This window comes from Pelodiscus sinensis, chromosome 2, assembly GCF_052426305.1.
Source record: "Pelodiscus sinensis isolate ZL-2025 chromosome 2, ASM5242630v1, whole genome shotgun sequence".
NCBI classification, from domain to species: domain Eukaryota; kingdom Metazoa; phylum Chordata; order Testudines; family Trionychidae; genus Pelodiscus; species Pelodiscus sinensis.
In genome coordinates this window covers 14,037,334-14,061,939 of record NC_143053.1, presented here as the reverse complement: position 1 = coordinate 14,061,939, position 24,606 = coordinate 14,037,334, and the positions used below count along the sequence as shown (strand labels likewise).

Genomic DNA, 24,606 nt, shown 5'->3' with positions numbered 1-24,606 from the left:
CAAAGCAAGTGATCAAACATAGGGAGACACCAGCCAGATTGCTCAGAGTTCCTCCATTCTCCCCCATGGCCTTCCAGTGCTTGTTTCCCCCGCCCTGATCAACAAAGCCAGAGGGGTGGGCTTTTGGGGTGAGGAGAGGCACATCTCTGGTCTCCCAGGAAATGTGCTGTTTTAAAAAATATTACCCTTCCCCAAATCCATAGTAGCAGTATTCTAGTGAGAGGCGTGTCAGTATTTCCAGTTACCCTTATTTTTTTCTACAGTTTAGAATAGTATAAATGAGAAAAATTATTTTGAATTTTAAAATGTTCTTCACAAACACGACTGAACACCGGATATTGATGCTTTATATGGCACAGAGCTTCTTTACCATGACATTTTTCAGAACAGATTTGTTATAGAACATATTTAAAATAGTTTATAGTTAAATATTTAAAAGACTGACCTTGTTTTCAATGTTTCCTATTATGTTTGCAGCAATGAAAGTTAATGCATACCAACACTTCAAAGTTACTATAAACAAGTGTTGCATCAATTCAAGTTTCCAAAAAATACCCTTACCAGCTCACATTTGGAAAGACTAAGATACCATGAGCTACAGAAGATTATGTTCAAGAAGAAAAAAAAATGAAGAGTCTTAAGAGAAAATGAGTAGCTTCACAGTAAAGCTGACTTCTCAACTTGCCTCAAACCCAAGTATTATATCAAAATGAAGTAACAGGTTGTTCTGAATTCTCAGGGCAAAACATGCTAAGGAGTTAGTTGCCAACCTTATTGTTGAGTTCTCCCTGCACCTGTAAACTAAAGACTTTTATATTACTTCAAAATTGTTTCAATACATCTGTATAAGCTAGCAAGTGGGATAGATCCTATTCATTTAAATAAACCCTTATAATGATGTTCAAAATATTGTGCAGACATAATTGATGAAGATGTAAAGCTCTGTATAAACATTAAGCACTAAAATAAGTCAATAGCAATTTAGTACATTTAGACTGTCCATGTTTCATGCCAATGGCTAGATACGAGAGAGCTGTGAGTAACAGAATGAAATCATATGACAGTATGCTACATCTGATCACTCAGTACAGGTTAGCAAATCATTAATTTTCCAATGCCTGCAGTCTAGATTTCTCAACACTGCTTAAAAATAAAAGAGATCCCAATAGACCTTGCTCCAATGAATAAACCATTATGAATTTTGTTAGTGAGTAAAAAGGGTCACAAACACATACAAGTAATATTGACAGTGTCGAATGACATTTTGCAAGTGTGAGATATCACGAACATCTGAAGAGGCTAAGAGGAGGGAGATGCCCCCATAATATTAAAAACTGAGAACTTTGAATGAATTAGCTGTTCTTTAAGTAACTGAAAATAAAAAAATGTTTGTAAATAAAGAGCTAAAGAAGTTTAGCCAAAAATGTTGCTCTAGTTGGTATAAAGTGTTACCGTGTAGGTAACAGAATCAGTCAGGCTATGTGTACACTACGGTATACCAGAAAAACTGCGCCACGTCCAGGAAATGCATCTGCTTTTTCAGACCAGTCTCTGAAAAAGCAGGCATGTTCTTTCGGAAGCCCTGTATTTCTCATTTTGTAAGGAATAAGGGCTCTTCCGAAAGAGGAGGTTTTTCCTACACTTGGTCCAGTATAGAAAAGCCTCTTCCAGAAAAAGATATGCAAATTGCAATTTGCATACCACCTTTCAGCTTCCCCGCCTCCCCCCCCCAGGAGATGATCTCAGTGTAGACATAGCCTCACATAACACTTCCCCCAATACTACTTTAAAGGAGAAATCCACATAAGTAAACGGAAAGGGAAGAGACTAACCCAAGAAAGCAAAATACTACTTCCTTCTCAGTCTCATGGGTGGGAAAGTAGTTTTTATAAATGACCAGCTGAGTTTGTTGATAAATTTTAATAATGCTGGAATTTTGCTGCTGTACCTAGAATATCTGAAGCACTTATAGGCCGATTTTTTAAAATATCAATTCTTTAGAACTCTTTTCAAAATAAATTGGTGCATGTGATGTGCACAATGTTCTTGTGAGAACACTATTCATAACACTTTCAGCAACGATGAACTAGTCATTTTGTACAATCTTATTTTGGTATACAGACGTAGCTTTACTTTTTTCTAGATGCTGGACAAATCATTACCTGTTCGATTCACTCCCTCTGGGATACCTGGCATTGGCCACTGTCGACAGACAGGGTACTGGGCTGGATGGACCTTTGGTCTGACCCAGTATGGCCGTTCTTATGTTCTTAGTCCCTGGACCTCACCTTGAGCATTACGGTTGTGGCTCAAAGTCTGCAGGGCTAGAGGAACAATCAGCCACCACTATCCCAACCCTCTCCAGGCAGCAGGGCTCTATGATGACAATTTATTATAGTCAGGGTGTACTGTAAGTATTTTGTGACTTATCAGAATAAATGTGTCATACTGTGGTATCTGTCAGTCCAAGATATTAGAGACTCAATATTGGTGAGGTAATCTTTCTTCATCTCTCAGCAACAGAAGTTGGCCCAATAAAAGACTACCTCACTCATCTTCTCTCCTTAAAATAAAAAAAACAAAAACAAAAAACCCACATATCATGCAAGGCTTTCTACCTTCCCCCTTAACTTAGTGGCATATGAAGTAACCTATTTTTTCCTCAGCTGCTGACTTTCCACAGCAAGATGTCTGACTCCATGGTAAGCAGTCTACTTGACAGTAGCATCCTTTCGCTTGTCCTAAGATAGGTCATTCTGTGTGTCCATGACTTCTTTCCTCCTGGTGGAATCACCTGTGTTTCTGCCATCTGATAGCCTGATAATATGGCCAAGCCACAACAATCATTGGTCATTGAGTCCACAGCATCCCGACCCACGCAAACAACACTTCTCTGTTTACACAATTGCTTCAATTAATTTCCAAGGCAGTTCTTAAACACTGGGGTAATACACTGAACTTCTTGATGTGTGCCATGTTTCTAATGCATATTAAAGTGTTGGAGGACAACAATATCGTACAATCATATTTTGGTATATAGATGTAGCTTTACTTTCTTCTAGACGCTGGACAAATGGAAAAATGATCCACTGGTTTCACCAATGCTGGCCTTTGTTTCTTTAGCAACTTTGACCAGTAGCACATATTGTACTTCCAAGATCAATGATGCCATCAGCAGTGTTGTCCTCTTCTCCACTGATACCATTCCCTCCTATTTGTGGGCTTGATCTGCTCAGTATTGATACAAAGTCCTACTTCAGCAGCTTCTGCTTTTACGCTCAGGTTTGTTTTTTTTCCAAATTCCACTCCAAATGGCAACCAGTATGACTATCATCTGCAAAAAAACAAAATCTCCCAGCTTTTCTCTTGCCCAAACTATACCAGTGCACCTGGCTACAGCCATTGATCTTCTCATCACAAAAGTTTACGGCAATGAACAGTGGAAATAGCATCCACCTGTGCTTTATGCAATAACCATCTTAAAACATTCTGTGTATCTGCTTTCTCTCCTGATGGAACACGTAGACTCTTCATACAAAAAACTTCTATCAAATGAAAAGTTTTTGCTGGAATTCCATGCCCTAGGATCTTCCAGCAGGCTTCCATATGGATACTACACAGTTCTTTTCTAAAAATCAATGAAGTTAAAAAGACATCTGCTGGTGTTCTAAGCTTCTCAAGGTGGAAAAAAGAATCTGAACACCAATTATAACACTTTTCCAAATATGGATAGGTGTGTCATTTCTCTCCAGTTATCACAAATAAGCTGTTCCTCCCCTTTAGGAATTTTGAAGATGATACCTCTGTGACAAATAAAGCACTTTCTTGCAATATGTTTAATTGTATTAAGTTCACGCACTACTACAGGCCAAGGAATATATATAAAATTCTATAGGGTAGGGTGACCACAGATCTTCTAGAACTAGAAACAGTGATGATCAATTTGGTAAATCCATGCAGGCTGCAACACTGCTAGAGTACATCTACACAGCAACATTTCAAAATATCTAGTGTTATTTTGAAATAACTTAATACACATCTACATAGCAGGCGGTTATTTTGAAATAAAGTTGAAATACTGTCAAATTGGAGGAGGACTTATGCCGACTCCTGTACTCCTCGTACAATGAGGGTTAAGAGAAGTCAGAGAAAGAGTGCTCTATTTTGGAGTAAGTGCTGTGTAGATGCTCCCAATTTTGAAACAAGCTATTTTGAAATAAGGTACGCAAATTGAGCTAAGCCCTGCTGTAGAGACACACCCCTAGAGAAGACCATCACCTGGAGAGAACTGTATATACTAGTTCAAACTGGATTCTGCAGAAAGCATACAGTGCTTGAATCAGTAGAATTCTTTCCATCAGAATCAGGATTTTTAAGGCCCCTTTATATCACTTTGGACATTTTAACCAATATAAAGCTGCTGGAAAGGGATACAGATTTTTTTAAAATTTTTAAATAAAAGAACCATGGACTTAACCTTTTAGGATTTTTTCATGCAAACTGGCAGACAGAGCTGTCTCTACAGGAGCATGAGTCACCCCCAACACTTCCTGGCCCTGCCTCATTCCCCAAGCTCCTCCTCCTTCCTGGAGCTGCACCACCTTGGAGATCAACTGGGGTGTCTGGCACAAGGCAGCAGCAGGGGTCATCCTCTTACCCCGCACTTACCATGATGGCAGGAGCCCAGTAAGCAGAGCGATGCAGCAGCCTATGCCGTTTATCTCCCAGCTGGTAGCTCCGTTTCACTGCAGTGGTGGAAAGCAGAGTGCCATGACCCACTACATTGCATTGGAGGGGGGAGGGGGGGAGGAGAAGAGTGGGATGGAGCACTCTGCTTCCTACCACCATGGTAAAACAGAGCAACTCAGCTGGGAAATGAGCAGCAGAGTGGCACATGCTTCTGTGTTGCTCCTCTTCCTAGGCTCTTGCAGCTGTGGTGAATGCAAGGATACCAGCCTTCCTCTCCTCTGCTCTCCAGTGAACCCTGGGCTGCTGTGGGCCCCAAGGGCTCCTATCAATATAGGAAACCATCCCATCCATATGATAGTTGGGGCAGCTGCTGCAGGGCCCCCCCAAAGTGAAGGACCCAGGATGTCACCCTCCCCCAAAACCATCCTATGGGTGGGATGGCTCTGCTGGCAGAAATGACAGCAACAGGCTTCAATGAAACTTAATAGAGCAGGAACTCAATGACAAAACAAACCCACACCTTCACTGCACTTGCTAAAAAAATCATCTTACATATGGGATTGGCAGTTGACATTACTGAAATAAGTCTTTGGGACTGCAATTTCTGAAGTTATAAAAAGCCACTTTAACAAATTAAAAGTACACACCGTGTCTAAGATTTCTGCTCTTTCCTCCATGTATTCTAACAGAAGCCACAATCATACATACAAGTTAGTTTTAACATTACATGTATTTATAACTAATCTTTTCCTTCCGATGCTGTCCATGAATAGCCGGATGCAGCAAACATCTGACTGAAAGCTAGAATGTGTCTTACAGCTTCCAGTCGGGGATGTTTACAACAACAGACTACAATACAATATTATACTGTGTGAGTTCACAGCAATGCAAATAACCTTCAAAAGAAAAAAAAAAGACAGTTGATAAAAATAACATTCCATGGCACCTCTACAGATTTATTGCTCCACCAATTACAACAACATACTTCATTTGCTGAAAGCTCATGTAGCTTCAGAAAGCACAACTGTTGATCACAATTATCTACAAGAAACAGCTGAAAGTTATGGAGTAAACACACAAAAATATTTGTGAACTCAATTTTTAAAAGTGCACCCTGTACCTTAAAGTGTTCACCCCATGATGCCTTCATTCCCCAGAGCTCTCCAAAGAATGTAACCTCCTATAAACAACTGCACTAGTTTCCTAACTTCATTAAGCACAGAAGAAGTGACCGAACTGAAAAAGTGTGGCTGTATTACAAAAAGCATAATTAAAAAAATAGTCTTGTGGCATTATTTAATCTTACCATCCAGTCTATATTTATTCAGTTTAAAAATCAAGATTTTAGTTTGTTTGTCCTGCACACTGAAACTGGAATTTTAAAAGTGCCCCCCTTTTTTAACAAGTGAAGATGTAAAGTCAGTCCAAGATTGTGCAATCAAAGCTTAACTAAAAAAAATGTTGATACGGAGCGTTGAATCTAATTCTGACATAGCCTTAAGAGCGCCTCACTAACTGTAAGGAGTAAAAATTCAATTCTGTTTTCAAAGCAAGCAAAGGAAAATGGACACGAAGAAGAGAGCACCACCTTATTAAAAGTATTTTTATTTGCTTATTAAGCCCTTAATCCTGAAGTGCAGGACTCCTGTGCTGATGCAGAGGAATATGCATTTCTATGGGACTCCATGCAGGAGTCTGTTTATGCACAACCTACTGTTGAATCAGGACTGAAAGGTCAGCTCCTACAGTCAGTAAAACTCAATGGGAATTTTGCCTTTTACTTACGGGAGAATGATTGGAGCCCTACTATCTATTAATTTTAAGCAAAATAGAGTCTAGCATTTAGTCTAGAATCAGGTTTAGAAACAGTGCTCAATTAAAACTAATTCAGCTACTTTAAGTTTAGCAGTATGTACTCCTGCTTAAGAGAATTTTGAATAAAAGTATTTTACCAGGCTGGTATATGCATGATTGAAGACCTGCTTTACTGTGAAACTGTCAATTTGATAAGCAAAATACAAACAAAAAAGGAGCATAAGCAGAGCTCCATGAAATTCTCCTCATAAAATCTCTCATTTTTGCAGAATACCTTATTTTGTTTTCCCAATTCATCATCGCCCCCCAAAGAGAAAAGAGATCCCGCAGTGAGTAAAGGGAGTAAGGACAAAAGCTTGACCTTCTGCTCACAAACAGGGAGGAACTAATAGGGGAAGTGGAGGTGGGTGACAACCTGGGAAGCAGTGATCATCAGATGGTAGATTTCAGGATCCTGACCAAAGGAAGGAAGAGAGTAGTAAAATACATACCTTGTACTTCAAAAAAAGCAGATTTTGACTCCCTCAGATCTGATGGGCAGAATCCCCTGGGATGCTAACATGAAGGGGAAAGGAATCCAGGACATCTGGCAGTATTTTAAAGAAGCCTTATTGAAGGCACAGAAAGAAACCATCCTGACGCGTAGCAAGAGAGGCAAACATGGTAGGAGACTGGATTGGCTTACAGGGGAAATCTTTGGTGAACTTAAGCACAAAAGGGAAGCTTACAAAAAGTGGAAACTTGGACAAATGACCAGAGAGGAGTTTAAATGTATAGCTCGAGAATGCCGGAGGGTTATCAGGAAGGCGAAAGCGCAAATGGAATTGCAACGGGCTAAGGATGTAAAGGATAACAAGAAGAAGGAGATCAGAGAGGGTGTGCGGCCCCTAATGGATGAACGAGGTAACCTAGTGACAGATGATGTGGGGAAAGCTGAAGTACTCAATGCTTTCTTTGCCTCAATATTCACGGAGAAGGCTGGCTCCTGGACTTCTGCGCTAAGTGACGCAAGATGGGATGAAGATGGACAGCCCATGGTGGGTAAAGAACAGGTTAGGAACTATTTAGGAAAGCTAAACGTACACAAATCCATGTGTACGGACTTAATGCATCCGAGGGTATTGAGGGAGTTGGCAAAAGTCATTGAGGAGCCTTTGGCTATTATCTTTGAAAAGTCATGGAGATTGGGAGAAATCCCGGATGATTGGAAAAAGGCAAATGTAGTGCCCATCTTCAAAAAAGGGAAGAAGGACGATCCAGGGAACTATAGGCCAGTCAGTCTTACCTCGGTTCCTGGAAAAATCATGGAAGGGATCTTTAAGGAATCCATTTTGAGGCACTTGGATAAGAAGAAAGTGATTAGGAATAGTCAGCATGGATTCACAAAGGGCAAGTTGTGCCTGACCAATCTGCTTAGCTTCTATGATGAGGTAACCGGCTCGGTAGACGTGGGAAAGTCAGTGGATGTTATATACCTTGACTTTAGCAAGGCTTTTGATACGGTCTCCCACAATATTCTTGCCAGCAAGTTAAGGGAATGTGGACTGGATAAATGGACAGTAAGATGGATAGAAAGATGGCTAGAAGGTCGGGCCCAGCGGGTAGTGATCAACGGCTCGATGTCAGGATGGCGGTCGGTTTCTAACAGAGTGCCCCAAGGTTCGGTTCTAGGACCAGTTTTGTTCAATATCTTTATTAATGACCTGGATGAGGATATGGATTGCACCCTCACCAAGTTTGCAGAGGACACTAAGCTAGGGGGAGAGGTAGATACTCTTAAGAGCAGAGATAGGGTCCAGAGTGACTTAGACAAATTGGAGGATTGGGCCACAAGAAATCTGATGAGGTTCAACAAGGACAAGTGTAGAGTCCTGCACTTGGGACGGAAGAATCACAAGCATAGTTACAAGCTGGGGACCAACCAGTTAAGTAGTAGTTCTGCAGAAAAGGACTGGGGGTTACAGTGGATGAGAAGCTGGATATGAGTCAACAGTGTGCCCTTGTAGCCTAGAAGGCTAATGGCATATTAGGTTGCATTAAGAGGAGCATTGCCAGCAGATCCAGAGAGGTCATTATTCCCCTTTATTCGGCTTTGGTGAGGCCACAGCTGGAGTATTGTGTTCAGTTCTGGGCCCCCCACTACAAAAAGGATGTGGATGCATTGGAGAGGGTCCAGCAGAGGGCAACCAAAATGATTAGGGGGCTGGAGCATATGACTTATGAGGAGAGGCTGAGGGGACTTGGGTCTGTTTAGTCTGCAAAAGCAAACAGTAAGGGGGGATTTGATAGCCTTCAACTTCCTGAAGGGAGGTTCCAAAGAGGATGGAGAGAGGCTGCTCTCAGTAGTGACAGATGGCAGAACAAGGAGCAATGGTCTCAAGTTGTGGTGGGAGAGGTCCAGGTTGGATATTAGGAAAAACTATTTCACTAGGAGGGTAGTGAAGCACTGGAATGGGTTACCTAGGGAAGTAGTGGAGTCTCCATCCCTAGAGGTGTTTAAGTCTCGGCTTGACAAAGCCCTGGCCGGGTTGATTTAGTTGGGATTGGTCCTGCCTAGAGCTGGGGGCTGGACTTGATGACCTTCTGAGGTCTCTTCCAATTCTATGGTTCTATGATTAAAACCAAGCAGTGCTTCAACCCTGAGGCATTTAAATCCTGACCAGATCACAAACAGGAAGTTGGGCAGAAGCAGTCATTGAGAGGTGAATTTTTTGTTGTGTTTTAATAATTGAGTTTTATTTCATGTTATTTTGCATTTTCAAAAACAAAGGACTCTAAGCATAAGCACCCACCAACTGTGCACATTTAAATTCTGTCTTGCACTCTCTCAGGGCCCCACCATGCTTTATGAAAATTCCCTTATGAATATGCATAACTCAAAGATGCTTTATGCAAAATGCATCATGTAACATATCAGTTTTCAAAATTTCAAGTTATAATCTGCCAAATGTGTAGATTCTATTTTTGTCCACGTCATTCTAGTATGTGAAGTTAGAAATATGAAGTGTGAATCTGTTTTAATTCTAAATGTGCTTATGAGGGCTACTAGTGACACTTTAGGAACTTAATGGCTTAGTACTCAAAACAACAACCTGTGAATGGTTTTATTTTTCCTGTTAAGCCCAAACTGTGGCTGGTTCTAGAAAAACATGTGACTGTGCCACCTAATATTGGAATCCATCTTGAATCTAGTACTTTCCCAAGGGGAAACTGGACAAAGGATTCCAGACTTGGAGGAATGGAAAGCAACCAGATCTCTGTTTTTAAGCTGGCCTTTGACATTCTCTTGAAGAAACCTGAAAAGAAAAGACTCTAAAAAGGTGTAGACCCAGATCTGAAAAAAAATCAACTCTGACTTGGAGCATTTTATCTGAGAAATAGCAATTGTTTAGGGTAAGGATTTGCATATAACAAGTTATTTAGTTAAAATTAGCTATCATCTTTTGTTTATTTGTAACTAAAAAATGTTGATATGGAATGTTGAACCTGATTCTGACATAGTCCGTTTATTTGGGCTTAGTAAATTATTTTGATTTGTCTGTTTCCATTACAACCACTTAAAATCTACTTTTTATACAGGCAGTCCCCGGGTTACGTACAAGATAGGGACTGTAGGTTTGTTCTTAAGTTGAATCTGTATGTAAGTCGGAACTGGCGTCCAGATTCAGACACTGCTGAAACTGACCGCCAGTTCTGACTTACATACAGAATCAACTTAAGAACCCCAGGCGTCCTCAAGTCAGCTGCTGCTGAAACTGATCAGCAGCTGATTCCAGGAAGCCCAGGGCAGAGCAACTCTGCCTGGGGCTTCCTGTAGTCAGCGCTGGTCAGTTTCAGCAGAAGCTGACTTGGGGACGCCTGGGGCAGAGCAGCTGGGGTGCTACTGGACCAACCCAGCAGCACCCCATCTGCTCTGCCCCAGACGTTCTGATTCAGCCGCTGCTGAAACTGACCAGCAGCGGCTGAATCAGGACCTGGGGCAGAGCAGCTGGGGTGCTGCCGGGTTGGTCCAGTAGTGCCCACGGGCGCTGCAGGACCAATCGGCAGCGCCCCAGCTGCTCTGCCCCAGAGTCCGAAACAAAAGCCTGGTCTGCTGGGGAGGGGGGAGCACACTAGCTGCGCCCCCCCCCCCCAGCAGACCAGGGACACGGGGAGCAGAGCCGCAGCGGCAGCGGGGTGCCGCGCCTCTGAGGCTTTGCTCTGGCAAAGCCTCTGAGGCACGGGACCCCCCGCGGCTGCGGCTTCAGTCAGGGTGCCTGTGGTCTGCTGGGGACGGTCCCCAGCAGACCACAGGCACCCGGACTGAAGCCGCAGCCGCGGGGGGGTCCCGCGCCTCAGAGGCTTTGCCAGAGCAAAGCCTCAGAGGCGCGGGGAACCGCCGCTGCTGCCGCTTTGACTGAAGCGGCAGCAGCGGCGGTTCCCCGCGCCTCTGAGGCTTTGCTCTGGCAAAGCCTCAGAGGCGCGCGACCCCCCCGCGGCTGCGGCTTCAGTCCGGGTGCCTGTGGTCTGCTGGGGACCGTCCCCAGCAGACCACAGGCACCGGGTCTCATGTGGCAGCAGCGGGGGTTCCCGCGCTTCTGAGGCTTTGCTCTGGCAAAGCCTCAGAAGCGCAGGAACCTGCCCGCTGCTGCCGCTTGGGTCCCGGTGCCTGTGGTCTGCTGGGGACGGTCCCCAGCAGACCACAGGCACCGGCACCCAAGTGGCAGCAGCAGCGGTTCCCGCGCTTCCGAGGCTTTGCTCTGGCAAAGCCTCAGAAGCGCGGGAACCCGCCCGGTGCCCCTGGTCTGCTGGAGACGGTCTCCAGCAGACCAGGGGCACCGGAGCAGCTTACGAACGGGGCTTTCTCACCCCGACTTCCGGGGCGAGAAAGCTCCGTTCGTAAGTGCGGATCCGACGTAAGTCGGATCCGCGTAAGACGGGGACTGCCTGTACTTAATGAAAACACTTGTTTATAACAAGCCGAATGCAAATAATTGTTATGGAGGAAAGGGAGGGAAACCACTATGCATCTCTCTCTTTCACTGATAAAGGCGGAAAACATTTTATGAGCTTTCTATGTGTAAAACTTTTACACAAGGTAAAAACTGATTTGGGATTTTGGTCCCTTTTAAGAATTGGGTTCTTGGGTGCTACCAATGGCCTTATAGCAGAGTCCTCACAGAGCTGAACTGGTTCATGGTCTGTGTTGCTCTGCAGATAAAAGCTATAACCCCAACTCTGCTTTGGCTGGGGGAGACCAGGGCTTCTGGACCAGCAGGACAGGATGGTGGGGAGTTCCAGGGGCAGGAAAGCATGTGTCAGTAACTTGATCAAACACATCAGGCAACAACCTCAAGTGGATTTCTGTGATCCAATCCATCACATACACATTTAAGGTGTCTCAGTTACTGAAACACAATCACATTCTATTTACATAAAAAGCTTTCATTGTGAAAATGACAATTAGTATTTTAGCAGTAGGTGATTCTAGCTGTTCCACAGCTAAACCAGGATTAACGAGGAAACTACATGCAGTTGTTATGGATACCATGCTGACCTTCATTGTTTTTGAGTTAAATAGTTAAAAAGCCAGTGGTCATTTACAAGAAAAAGCTCCTTCAGTTGTTCTAGAATCACAAGGTCCAATTCTAAATTGGAAAGAAATGGGTTATTTCATGCAAAGGTAAGCACATGGTATTTGACTAATTAGGCTGCTGACCATTAAGTTGCAGTGAACCATTTTTTACAACATTCTACTTTAACTCTTATTTCTAAAGGAGAGAGAAAAAAAAAGGTTATTACAATGTCATGACAGTTTCTCCCAGTACCACCCCCCACCATATCACCAGGCAATTTTATCAAATTCAACATCAACCAAAAAAATGTATTGAGCATATTAAAATGGTCAATCCTAAGCAAGAGTTTGACTTAAAAAATATCAATGGAATGGTGTGTGAAACAAATTGAATGGTCTGTCCTCGAGTAAAGTTACATGCCAGTGTGGTACTTAAGCATTAAAGCTTTGTGAAAATTCACGCTGGACAATTTTTTTTCGTACACAATTTTGAATATGAGTAGGCAGCATGTTCTGACTTTCTTCAATAGCTATGCTCTACCATTTTGAATCTGTAGACTCTTAAGACCAAATGATAATTCTAAGTATGGACACTATTCTGATATAGAAGCTAAATTGTGTCTTTGTCGCTAAGTATTGTGAACACTGTGAAAGGAGTTAAGAGTGCAAACAAATGTTGTATTGCTTAAGTGTAACACTTCCCCTGACTCCCCCAAGAAAAAGAGCCTGTACTTTATCTTGACTACAATAGAAAACTACCAAAGTTTTTATCGAGAAGCACTCACTTTACTTATGAATTAGGAAACATGCATTTGATACCCTCCCCAAGTGAGCAACAGACAATTGACTATTAATCCAGAGTACAGGCAGTCCCCGGGTTACATGGATCCGACTTACATCGGATCCCTACTTATAGGGGCAACCCCGCACTAGCTGCTTCCCCCCAGCAGACCAGGGAGATGCAAAGCTAGCGCCCCCTCCATCAGACCAGGGAGACGCGGAGCGGCTTTTCGCAGCAGACACCTCAGCTTGAGAATAAAGGTCTGAGGGAAGTGAGGTGTGGGAGAATAAAACTGAGCTCTGGAGAAATGTTTGGCTAGAGTTTCCCCTACAATATGTAGCAGTTCCGACTTACATACAAATTCAACTTAAGAACAAACCTACAGTCCCTGTCTTGTACGTAACCCGGGGACTGCATGTATAGTCAGAGTTCAGTTATCTTATTTTACTTTATTTCAGTTGACTAATAATTTATGAAAGATAATTGAATATTTGCATTGTGATCCCATAGTTAGAAGAACATAGAAATTCTTAAAATTGGGAAGAGCCTAATAGAACATAATGATTTTACTTTTATTTACTTTTCATGCTTACTACCTAACTACCCAGCATGTGGTTTGTAGCCTCTCCTTTCTCTATAAAGCAATCTAGGTTCTAGGAGTTCTTGAACTTTTTTCGTACTAGAGCTCTTATCTCTGGGCATATTTTGTTCTACTTTAAATACTCTCGATTAATTCATGCTAATGAAGATGAATTCATGATAGAACATCACCAATTTAAAGAGTTCTGTAATATCTAGCAAAGTGCAAGTTTCTTCAAACAGTTTTTTTCAATGCACCTTCAATCATGACCTATAATTTATTCCAACTCTAAATTCAGTAACAGGTATATTGACCACTATGTGCAGAACTGAAGCTAAAATGAACGTGGTCAACATTAAAATTATTAATTAGTGCAGCAGGAGAGCTTAATTTGTTATATCATGTATGTTTGAAAAAAAATCACTTTCTATACTGAAGAAACAATAGCTCCTGAATTAAGCATGATCATTATATCCAGCTAGTGATTTGAAAGATAACTGCTATTACACAGAACTACAAAGAGTCAATTTATTACTTTGTTGCCACAGACAAGGTCTTTCAAAAGGAGTCAAATAGCTGAACACCAGAAGTCTTATGTAAGCAAAAACATGAAAGAAGTCTGATTGCTAAAACCCAGAAAGATTACATGAACTTAAATTAAATGCGACTCAAACTTACTAATCAGGAGAGAAAGTTAGCACTTTTCACAAAAACTGAAACATTGTTTTTGAAGTTCATCTACAAAGTAGATATTAGACTAAAAGCAAAAGGAATGGAATATAAAAAAATTAAAGGAATACAGGCAGTCCCCGACTTACGCAGATCCGACTTATGTCGGATCCGCAGTTACGAACGGGGCTGCCCCGGAGTACACGGACTGCGGGACCTCGCGGTCCCGCTGCCCGTGTACTCCGGGCGAGAAAAGCTGCTCCGTGTCTCCCTGATCTGCAGGCCAGGAAGACGCGGAGCAAAGCTGCTACCCGAGTCCCCCTTCCCTCCCCCCCCCCCCCCCGCGGCTTTGCAAAGCCTCCGGGAAGCCGCGGGGGGGCTCGGGCAGTGAGGCAGCCCAGGCCGCCTGGGCTGCTCCGCTGCCGGCTTCCCCAGACTTTGCAAAGCCGCGGGTGGGGGGGGGGGGTCCTCAGAGGCTTTGCTCCCCGTCTCCCTGGTCTGCTGGTCTCAAGCAGACCAGGGAGACGGGGAGCAAAGCCTCTGAGGACCCAGGCGGCGGGACCGCGGTGCGTCTCGGTCCACCGCCCGCGTCTTCCTGGTCTGCTGGGGGGGGGGGGGGGGGCGCAGCTAGTACGCTCCCCTCCTCCCCCCCAGCAGACTAGGCTTTTCTCTGGACTCCTGTGGCAGAGCAGCTGGGGCGCTGCCGGTTGGTCCTGCAGCGCCACTCTGGGTGCTACTGGACCAACCCAGCAGCACCCCAGCTGCTCTGCCCCAGGCATCCTGATTTAGCCGCTGCTGAAACTGACCAGCGCTGACTACAGGAAGCCCGAGGCAGAGTTGCTCTGCCTCGGGCTTCCTGGAATCAGCTGCTGATCAGTTTCAGCAGCAGCTGACTTGGGGACGCTTGGGGTTCTTAAGTTGATTCTGTATGTAAGTCAGAACTGGCGGTCAGTTTCAGGAGTGGCTTACATACAGTTCCGACTTACATACAGATTCAACTTAAGAACAAACCTCCAGTCCCTATCTTGTACGTAACCCGGGGACTGCCTGTATTGCTATATGGTGCAACAGTCACTGGTCACCTTTTTTAAAGGAACAAACGGGGCTTTGTAAACCATGCACTACAATAAATTAAGCTGCTAAAAGCCAGGGCAAGGGGTTTAAGTAATTTTGTACACCTTCAGTAAGGGTTTCTCTTCTGAGGCATTTAAAAATTCTCTTGAGCAGCTAAAAATTTTGGAACAATTTAGAGGACATTATAGTTATGAAGTAAATGCTCAGAGATGGTAAAAGCTGTAGTAGGAAAAAAGTTTAAAAACTGTTAGGAACTTTACAGAGAACAGAGACACAGCAAGCCACACGCAGTTTGGTAATCAGCATGAAAAGTGGAACTGTTATGTTCTACTAGCACCCTCTTCCCAATTTTAAGAATTTCCATGTTCTCATAATAAATAAATTTCTTCATGGGAACATAATGCAAATATTCAATTATCTTCCATAAAATGTTAGTTAACGCAAGAACTCAGACTTGAATCAATTATCTTGACACTGCAGTTATGGTTGAAAAACATTTTTTTATATATCATAAGTCCTTATTTACCAGCACTGACTTTTGGAGAAAAAATCCGTTAAATTTCAGTTTCTTATAATTATTTCTAGCCTAAATATGACTTGTCTGGTGTGGAATGTTTGATAAAATCTATCAAGCTGTTTGAAGTATCCAAGCATGAAAAATTAGGGATGGACATCACTTAAAATTCTTCAGACTATATTTGCTCTTGGATAAACTGCAACTTCTTTTTAAAAGCCTCAAACTTGTTTATGGGCTTAGCCCTTAGAGAGCATAAACGCCTTTGACACAAAAAGGATTATTTATTCATCACCCACATTTTAAGGTAGTATACAGAAATACTTAAAAAGATGTTTTACTGCATCAAAACATAGCACAAAAAACAGACAGGCCGCAAACTTCTGCCTCTGTTTACCGAACCTGCAAAAATTGACTGAGGCCAAAGAATCTGTCAGAACCAGGAGCAGATTTCAAGAGCTGTGGCTTCTAATACAGTGCTTAGTCCATTATTGTCTCAGACTGTGCAGTGTTTAACTATATAATGCTCCAGATACATGAATGATACTGTCACATGTGTACACAGCAGGGCATATTTACATACTAAGTAAAAAGATACAAAATAGAACATATTCAGGAATTTGTCTAAACAACTGTTAGCCCCTCATCCTGCACTGAGTTCTTTCGCTGTGCACACCAGCGATCACCACAAGCAGAGCTCACCAACTGGGCTAAGGCTTTGGTTTGCCCCTACATACTAGTGCACATATGAACTACAAAATTTTGTATGCAAACAATAAAGGATATAACCCCAAGCTGAGATGAATTATTGAGCATGGGGACACTAGCAGGTTCCAATAATGTTATCTGAATGTTTAATCAGAAAAAGATTCTAGGAGAAGCCATAGGTTTGTTGGAAGAGAAGAATGTAAACAGTCAAGGATTGATTTAGGTTCCTCTATCCCTGACCCTATCTGTACTTGGCCTAGAATCTACTGAACCTAATATTGTCTACTCAGGAGAGATGAGGGGGAGACAAGAGAGTCTGGTATTTTCCATGTGTTATTAAAGGGATTAATAAGAAGTTAAGAACACAATCAAGCTAGGAGATGAGGCTAGGATTACTGAAGTGAAGACAGACAACAACAAAAACTGTCAGAGGAAAACAAAGTTTTAGAACTGACACTAAGAAGAACTAAAGAACAGATATAGAAGGCAAAAAAAATATTATATAATCCAGCAGAAAGCCTAGGTTCCTGATATATTCGGAGGCAAGTGGCTGGGGTGAAGTCAGTAGCCAGGAGTCAGAAGTCAGCGCTATAGTCAGAATCCAGGAATCGGAGCCAAGTATCAGCTTCTGCCTCACCTCAGTTCTATCACAGCCATGGGTGAATGCTATGAGCAGGCACCGAACTACTGCTGGACTTAGAGTCACCAGACCTCCTCTTAACAAGTCACAGTATAGCCAATTAGGTACATTACTACAGGCCAGCTGCACTCATTTAGGATGCCCCAAGACTGGTTCTGCTGCAGGTCTGCTTACAGAGACTGAAGTTTTGAAGAGGCTTCAACCCAGCCAACTCTTTGCCTTTGCATCTTTGTACATATGAATGGTGTTTAAGGGCACAATTTTGCTATCTGTCCTGAGTAAGGCCAGAACAGAAAAGAAACACTTCCTGTCTTCTCCACTCCTTGTTTTGGGGAGAGAAGAACCAGGGAGGGAGGGAAGAGGGTAATCAACAAGATGAGTAAAGTAATCTAGTACAGCAGTTTAAATCCCCCTGCATGCCAACTGAGCAGCTATCTGGCACATGACAGAGGGTGAAGCCACGGCTCCACCTATTACTGATTTTAGAGGCAGGACAAGTCAGGTTTGATAGTAAAAACTTACACTGTATTTCATAAGATCTGTCTCCAGCATTGGAAGGGTATATCTAAACTACACCCCTCTTTCGAAAGATACAGGTGAGCTTTGTAAATAGCGTGATTGAGAGAAATAACTTCTACATGTTTTGGAATTGAACAAATGAATTATACTGGCTAGTCAATCTCTCCATCATGATTAGATTATTTCTCTAGAGCTTTCATTAATTGTAAACTGGAAAGATCTACAGATATTTAAAAAGGTTCACAAAATCTAACCCGAGTTATCACTTCTAACTATCATTCAGAAACAACAATATCATATTTGTGGACATCAAAGATGATAGAAAACTGATGAGCCTAAAAACATCCATGATGTGGGGGAAAGGTTAATTCATTTGTTTTAAAGTGGTGCAAAATGCATCTACCATCATCATGAACATACAATAAATAATGAACTAATTTTTCATAATGCTAAATTCAACTCAGAGTTCCCATCCCTCAATTTAAAGCGCTAAAATTCAAAGTGATGCTTTATCTAGTCTGTGGATTTTTTTTTTTAATTTCCTTATCAGAATGCTTTGTTTCTCTGAATGAAGACCAACTCTTTTGGATATTAGTGCTAGTTTAGGTTCACATCAGTGTAAGCTGTATTTTAGGTTTTGCTTTTAAATTCGAGATTTTTTCTAACTGGAAAATTGCAGCATGATACTAGGAGGCTAGAAAAGGGATCCCTATGGTTGAAATTACATTAACATAGTAGAAATATTAACTACATTACAAAAAGTAAAATAAAAATTAAGTGTAGTATCTACTTAGGATTATGAGGAAATGTTGAACACACAGGGATGGCCAGTGGATGCCTCCATTACAAGTAATATTTAATTTCTCCCTCAAGCTTAATTACTGGACATTTGTCAGCTGAGGAATATCTGCTGTCCTTCGATTTTAAGTAGGCATCACTATTGATCCCAACCTTGCACCTACAGCATGACAGGATAGGGGAGACTGTGTTCATGTGGAGCCAATGGATAGAAAGATTCTGCATCTAATTCTGGGTATTCACTCGTAGCTCCCATAAGGTGGGAGGGGAAGGGGACATTCTAATTCTGATAGAAGCACATTGTTTAATTTGACTGGATCCTTGAAAGACTTAACCAGATGTTATCCCAAATAACAATCCATGATAATGGTGACATTACCACAGAGGACGACAAAATATGTCCTGGGAGACCACCAAATATTTGGATCCATCCTGTCGCAGTCCAATGGGACTCTCTAGCAGGCTCCCTCTGCCTGCTGCGACCCCACATGCCACTCAAAGTGGACAGCTGCTGGAACCTGGATGTGTGTGTGGCATGCCTCTGTCCCCAGCACAATCCTCAGAGCTGGGCCGTGCTTGTGGGTGCATGCAGCATGTGGAGACTCACTGTCCCCTGCCCTCCACAGGGCACACCACAGAGTCACAGATGCTGGCCCCAGAAGCCAGCTGCTTTGACTTGGGAGTGTGGGGCTGTAGCAGCCAGAAAGCTTGCCCAAGGGGTCCGTTGGGCCATTGGCTTGGACCTGCCTCCCATAAGCAGCTCCCTGCCAGAGCCTACACCTGGCACCCCACCTCCTCCTGCACTTGAACCCTCTTGCCTTGGTCACAACTCCCTCCTGCACTCCCGCTCCAGGTCACAACTCCCTTCTGTATCCAAACTCCCTCCCAGACCCAGCATCCCCAATTCCCTACACCAACATTCCTTCAGTAACCAAACCTTCATCCCATAACCAAACCTGCATCCCCCTCTATTAACATTGTAGAAAAAGTACAGCCAGTGACCACTAACCAAATTCTTGGCATGGACCTTCAATAAAAATTATTGCCCACTCCTGCATTACTAGGTCAGAACAAGGTATCTCCACTCTATATTGAAGATTTTGATTTCTTTTGATTTGTACTCTCAGCCTTCCCCTTCCTCTCTTAAAACAGAAAACTGCCACAACTGTTTCTTTAAAATAAGAACTAAAAAGCTATCCCTGAGGACTGATTGTGACCCTCGCTAAGCACTAGAAGATGGAAGAAATCACTAGAGGAGGCACAAATATTGAGACTAGGAGAAGCAAGCAAATGTACTGGTCTTTGAGAAACTTTCACTTACCTTAAAATGCAGTGTGTGCAAACAAACTTCTGCAGAGACTTTGAAACCAGGCCACATTTGGGACACTTTCCTCCCTTAAGAATATAATGTGAGAAATTGGTGATTATTTATAGTCCACTGACTGGTTGCTGATATGAGCAGCTAGCCCATTCTGCTGTAAAACTATGAAGCAAATCACTAGCAGGTGCAGTATAATAGCCTAGTGTAGGCTACACACAAACTTGGGAGAAGTTAGGACTATAGGGTCCTAACACTTATAGAATCACAGAACACTAGAACTGGATGGAACCTCAAAAGGTCTTCAAGTCCAGTCCCCTGAACTCATGGCAAGACCAAGCACCATCTAAAATCATCCCTGACAGGTGTGTCTAACCTGCTTTTAAAAATCTCCAGTGATTCTACAACCTCCCTAGACAATTACAGTGCTTAACCACCCTGACAGCTAGAACGTTTCTCCTAACTTTCAACCTAAACCTTCCATGTTGTAATTTAAGGTTATTGCTTCTTGTCCTGATCCCAATGAAAAAAAAAATAGCATTTTTCACTGACTTCTACTTTTCCGTATTCAAAACATTATGCAAATTAATATAATCAGGGAAGTATCAGCATCTGGTTTAATGCAGCACGTCCTTCTGCAAACATCAACAAAATGGGATTTTTTAAAATTATTTGTACTGCAGTAGTGCCTAAAGGGCCCAAAGACAAGGGCCTATTCTATTATGCATTTCATGGACACATTCCTTCACACCCCAAACAGCTTCCAGCTAAAGAATCATAACATGCACTTTAAAATGTTAGCCAGAATAATATTTGTGTTTTAAAAGTATATCCAAGGACATACAAAATCTTTTTAAAAAGAGCTACAACCATTTTAACAAGTCTGTTTCAGGAGGAAAAAAAAACAAAAAAATTATCCTCTCAATTTTCCAGTTTACAAGTGGAAGAAGCTCAGACTCTACAAGTTCACAGGGGAAGTTACAGCTATGAGAATAATTGCTTTGATTTAATATGTAATGGTTTTATTTCATTTTTTAAAGAAATCTCAATATATGATGGAAAGAATTGTAGCATACAGTATTTAGTTTAAGAGGCACCATCCCGTGTTAGAAACTCATTTTGCTTCACGCAGATCTGTCACTTCTGTAACGTGTGTCTTTTCACTAGTTGGAACACAGATGTTATAGTCACTATTGATTCCTATTTCAGCTAATCGCTGTAATGCAATTATATACCTGCAATCTGAATTGGAGCAGAGTGAGAATTCTTTAACTGGAGCAATTCTCTCCCATTTACAGTACCTTATTTGTCGTAATTTTTTAATTACCACTGTTACAAATGAATATGCTCATCACAATCTCTATTAAGAAATACATCTTTACAAAGCCATATAAAATCGGAGTAGAGTGTGTGTTTCACTAACTCCTTCAGTATTTTGAAACTGATGCAAAAGGTCCGGTTTAAGCAGTTATCCCAGGTCTTCATACTAAAGACACCAGATGCATCCAGAAAGAATAATCTTTTAGTGAGAGAGTAGGATAGCTCTTCCGCTAGCCCCGTGGTCACCAACCAGTAGATCGCGATCTACCGGTAGATCTCAGGGGCTCCAAGAGTAGCTCTTGAGCCCTCTCTGAACTGCGCACCTGCGCAGTACATTTACATTAGATTTCCTCATGTAATGTAGGCGGGGCTTCAAGGAAGGGGCGGGGCAGTAGATCTTCGCCTGTTCTGAGACTTAAAAAGTGATCTTGGGTGTAAAAAGGTTGGAGACCGCTGCGCTAGCCTAACAAAACACAAACTATTTGGAACAATTTCCCTATTGATAGTAGCTACTAAAAGATGATCCTTCTGAGTGTTCAATAAGAAAATGTAGTTCTCACAATTCTGTAAAAGTAAATTGTCACTAATATTTGTAATTAATATTTACAAATTTGAGGTACACATTTTAATATTGTTTGAAAAACAACACTAAGGCGTCACATACCTGAACCTGCTGAGTTCAGATTGCTTGCAAAATAATCGTGCCCATAATTAATTTTAAAACAAGCAAAATTGGCTTATAAACTACTAATGCTACTCTTTCATGAAGTAATATATGTAAAACTTCTGCTTATTGCTGTTTTATGTCAGTGTTTCTAAGGAAAGATAAATTTTCAGAATTCTTGGGTGTATACAAACAGAATAATTTACAAACTGGAAAATGTTTGTGCCATGTGAATTACAATCATTATAAAAACTAATGGCATACACAGTATGCAAAGCATTATTCTACGGGGGAAAAACCCTCATTCTACAGCAACATACATAAGAGCCCTCTATTTAAAAATTAACTACAGACTTAGACCTATACTTGCTATTTTTCCTCAAAGTTCAATTTCCAGATTCCAGTATACTTTTAAACCACAAGAAATTAAAAACAAGGGTTAGCAGATAAGAACACACGTGCTACTTAGTAGGGATGTTAAAAATGCATTTCAGCAGTTACACATTTACACACAGTGGCAGGAAGGTGGCCCTATGTGTGTACCGGCTCTCGCCTTCCCCACCCCTCCCTCTGGCGCTGCTGCCGGGGGGGCGGGGGGGGGGGGAGAAGGGGAGCTGGTGCTTGCAGGAAGCCCATTTAAAAGCTGCAAGCACTGGCTCCCACCTTGCACTGTTGCCTCTATTGGGGGAGGGGTACCCTGCATGTAACCACAAAGGTTAGCTGATTAGCCTAGGCTCATCGGTTAATCTTATACCCTAACACAGTGGTCTCCAACCTTTTTAAGCACAAGATCACTTTTTAAGTGTCAGAACAAGCCAAGGTCTACCCCATCCTTCCCCCAAGACTCCACTCTTTCCTTGAAGCCCTGCCCTCCCTGTTCTCCTCCTCTCCATCACTTGCTATCCCCAGCACTTATACGCTGTCAGGGTACGGCTACACTGCTGTTTTTTTCGATTCTTCTGTAGGAAGAGGTTTTTGCAACATTTGGCCTGTCTAGACTGGGCCAAATGTCAGAAAAACCCCTTCTTTCAGAAGCCCCCTTATTCCTCGTGGAACAAGGAATACAGGGGTTGCCAAAAGAGCATGTTTGCTCTTCCGCCAAAAAAAGAAGAACAACAAACGTTTCCCTGGACACAGAAGAGTTTTTCCGGGATATCTCTGGGTTGAGACAGAATGTGTGGGCTCTGGGGTGAGAATGAGGGATTTGGGTGCGAGAAGGGGTGAGAGGTGCAAGATCTGGGAGGGAATTTGAATGCAGGAGGAGGTAGAGAAGGGGATGCTGGCTTGGGGAGGCAGCTGCAGGCTGGGGAATGTTGGGATTGGGTGGAAGGTTGGGATGCTGAGCAAGCCACAAGTTGGTGGATGTGAGGGTGCAGAAGTTTGGGTTGGGTACATGAGGGGCTCAGGTCAGGGAGGTTGGGAATATTATGGGCCCAGGACACAGATTTGCGGTGTGTGGATAGTGCAGAAGTGTTGTGGCAGAAGACTGAGTATGTGGGGGTGCAGGAGTTTGAGGATGTGAGGGGCTCAGGACAGGGGGTTCCAGTGTATGAATGGCTCAGATTTGGGGTCGGGAGCGGTACAGGAATGTTATTATGCTGCGGCCAGATGGGGGCTTGGCTCCAATTGAGGGTTTGTTGGCCAGGCTTCATTTTTAAATAAAATATTATGTCAAACACAAAAAGTTTCAGCATTGTCTTTATTTATGAGAAGGGTGGGGAACCTGTTTTGAATCAGGGGTCTCTAACACACAGAAAAGTCAGTTGGGGCCACACAAGTGAGATGTAAAAAAAGTTAACTCCTCCAAACCCCCCCCCAAGCCTCACTAATGTGGCCCCAACTGTGCTGGTGGGAACAGGGGACATGGTGCTGGGGCAGGGACAGGTTGCCAGTGGGGACAGAGGACTGAGCGCTGCAGCAGGGGACAGGGTGCTGGTGGGGGTAGGGGACAGGGTGATTGGGCAGGTAGCAGGCTGCTAGTGGGTGCTGAAGCACGGAACAGGGTGCCGCAGCAGGGGACAGGGTGTTGGTGGGGGCAGAGAGTCCCTGGTGCGCGCCTCCTCCAGGGACTGCTAATCCCGCGCCCCCCCCCCCCCAGCAAGTCCCCAGCATGCCACAGACCTGGTTCTTATACCACGCTGGCTGTTTGGGGAAGGGGAGCACCTAGTGCACTTCCTGAAACCCCGGAAGTAGCGTGCAGCTGCCGGATTTCCTTCCGCCTCACAGGAAGCCACCTCTACCTCCATTGTCACTGGAAGTAGCATTAGTGGGGCTTCTTAGGGTGGGGGAAAGTGGAGGACCCCCGAACACCTCACAATCGATTGGTCAGTCCCCCTTGATCGACCAGTCGATCATGATCAAAGGGTTGGTGACCACAGCCCTAACAAATGCCTACTATTTAGTATCAGACTGACTACAGACCTTTGCTGATGTTAAAAATAACTTGGGCCAGTTCCTTAAAAAAAAAAAACCAAACAAACAACAAAACACACACACACAAAAACCAACCACTATACACACTTCAAATTAACTGAGCTATACTTGTATGAAGTTTTGGGTTGCTCTTGTCAGTTGCTATAATGTAAGACAAACAAGATTGACCACTATAATACCTATCTGGTGTTCTCATTGGCTGAATTAGAGTACAGTATATTCGAATTACTGCTACTCCCAATCTGGGCTAGAAACCTCTCCCACTACTTCAATGGGAGCACCAGGCAACTTCATCCTTAATCTGTTAAAGTCCCGCATTCCTCTTTCCTCCTCACACAGTCACTAGACAACCAAGCAAAGCAACCAGCCATACAATTTTAGTCAGCTACATTAGCAAGAACTTAAAAAGTGCATCTATTTCTCTTATTTGCTGTTACTGCATGCTATCATAGTATTCCAGAACAGATTATAGCATTAACACAATCTATTTCAGAAACTTTCTACTACTGCTTCTGACAGGTTGGAGGAGA

The 24,606-nt window shown here is 42.9% G+C and overlaps 1 protein-coding gene across 2 annotated transcripts in view; it reads right to left on the bottom strand.

Moving 5' to 3' along the window:
- The window catches only part of ZFAT (zinc finger and AT-hook domain containing), a 254,589-nt gene that overhangs the window by 213,148 nt on the left and 16,835 nt on the right, over positions 1-24,606 (bottom strand). For both annotated transcript variants that reach the window (XM_075920086.2, XM_075920084.2), the window contains one exon: positions 19,663-19,736. The gene's annotated coding sequence lies outside the window, so the exon portion shown is untranslated. The remainder of the gene's footprint in view (positions 1-19,662; positions 19,737-24,606) is intronic.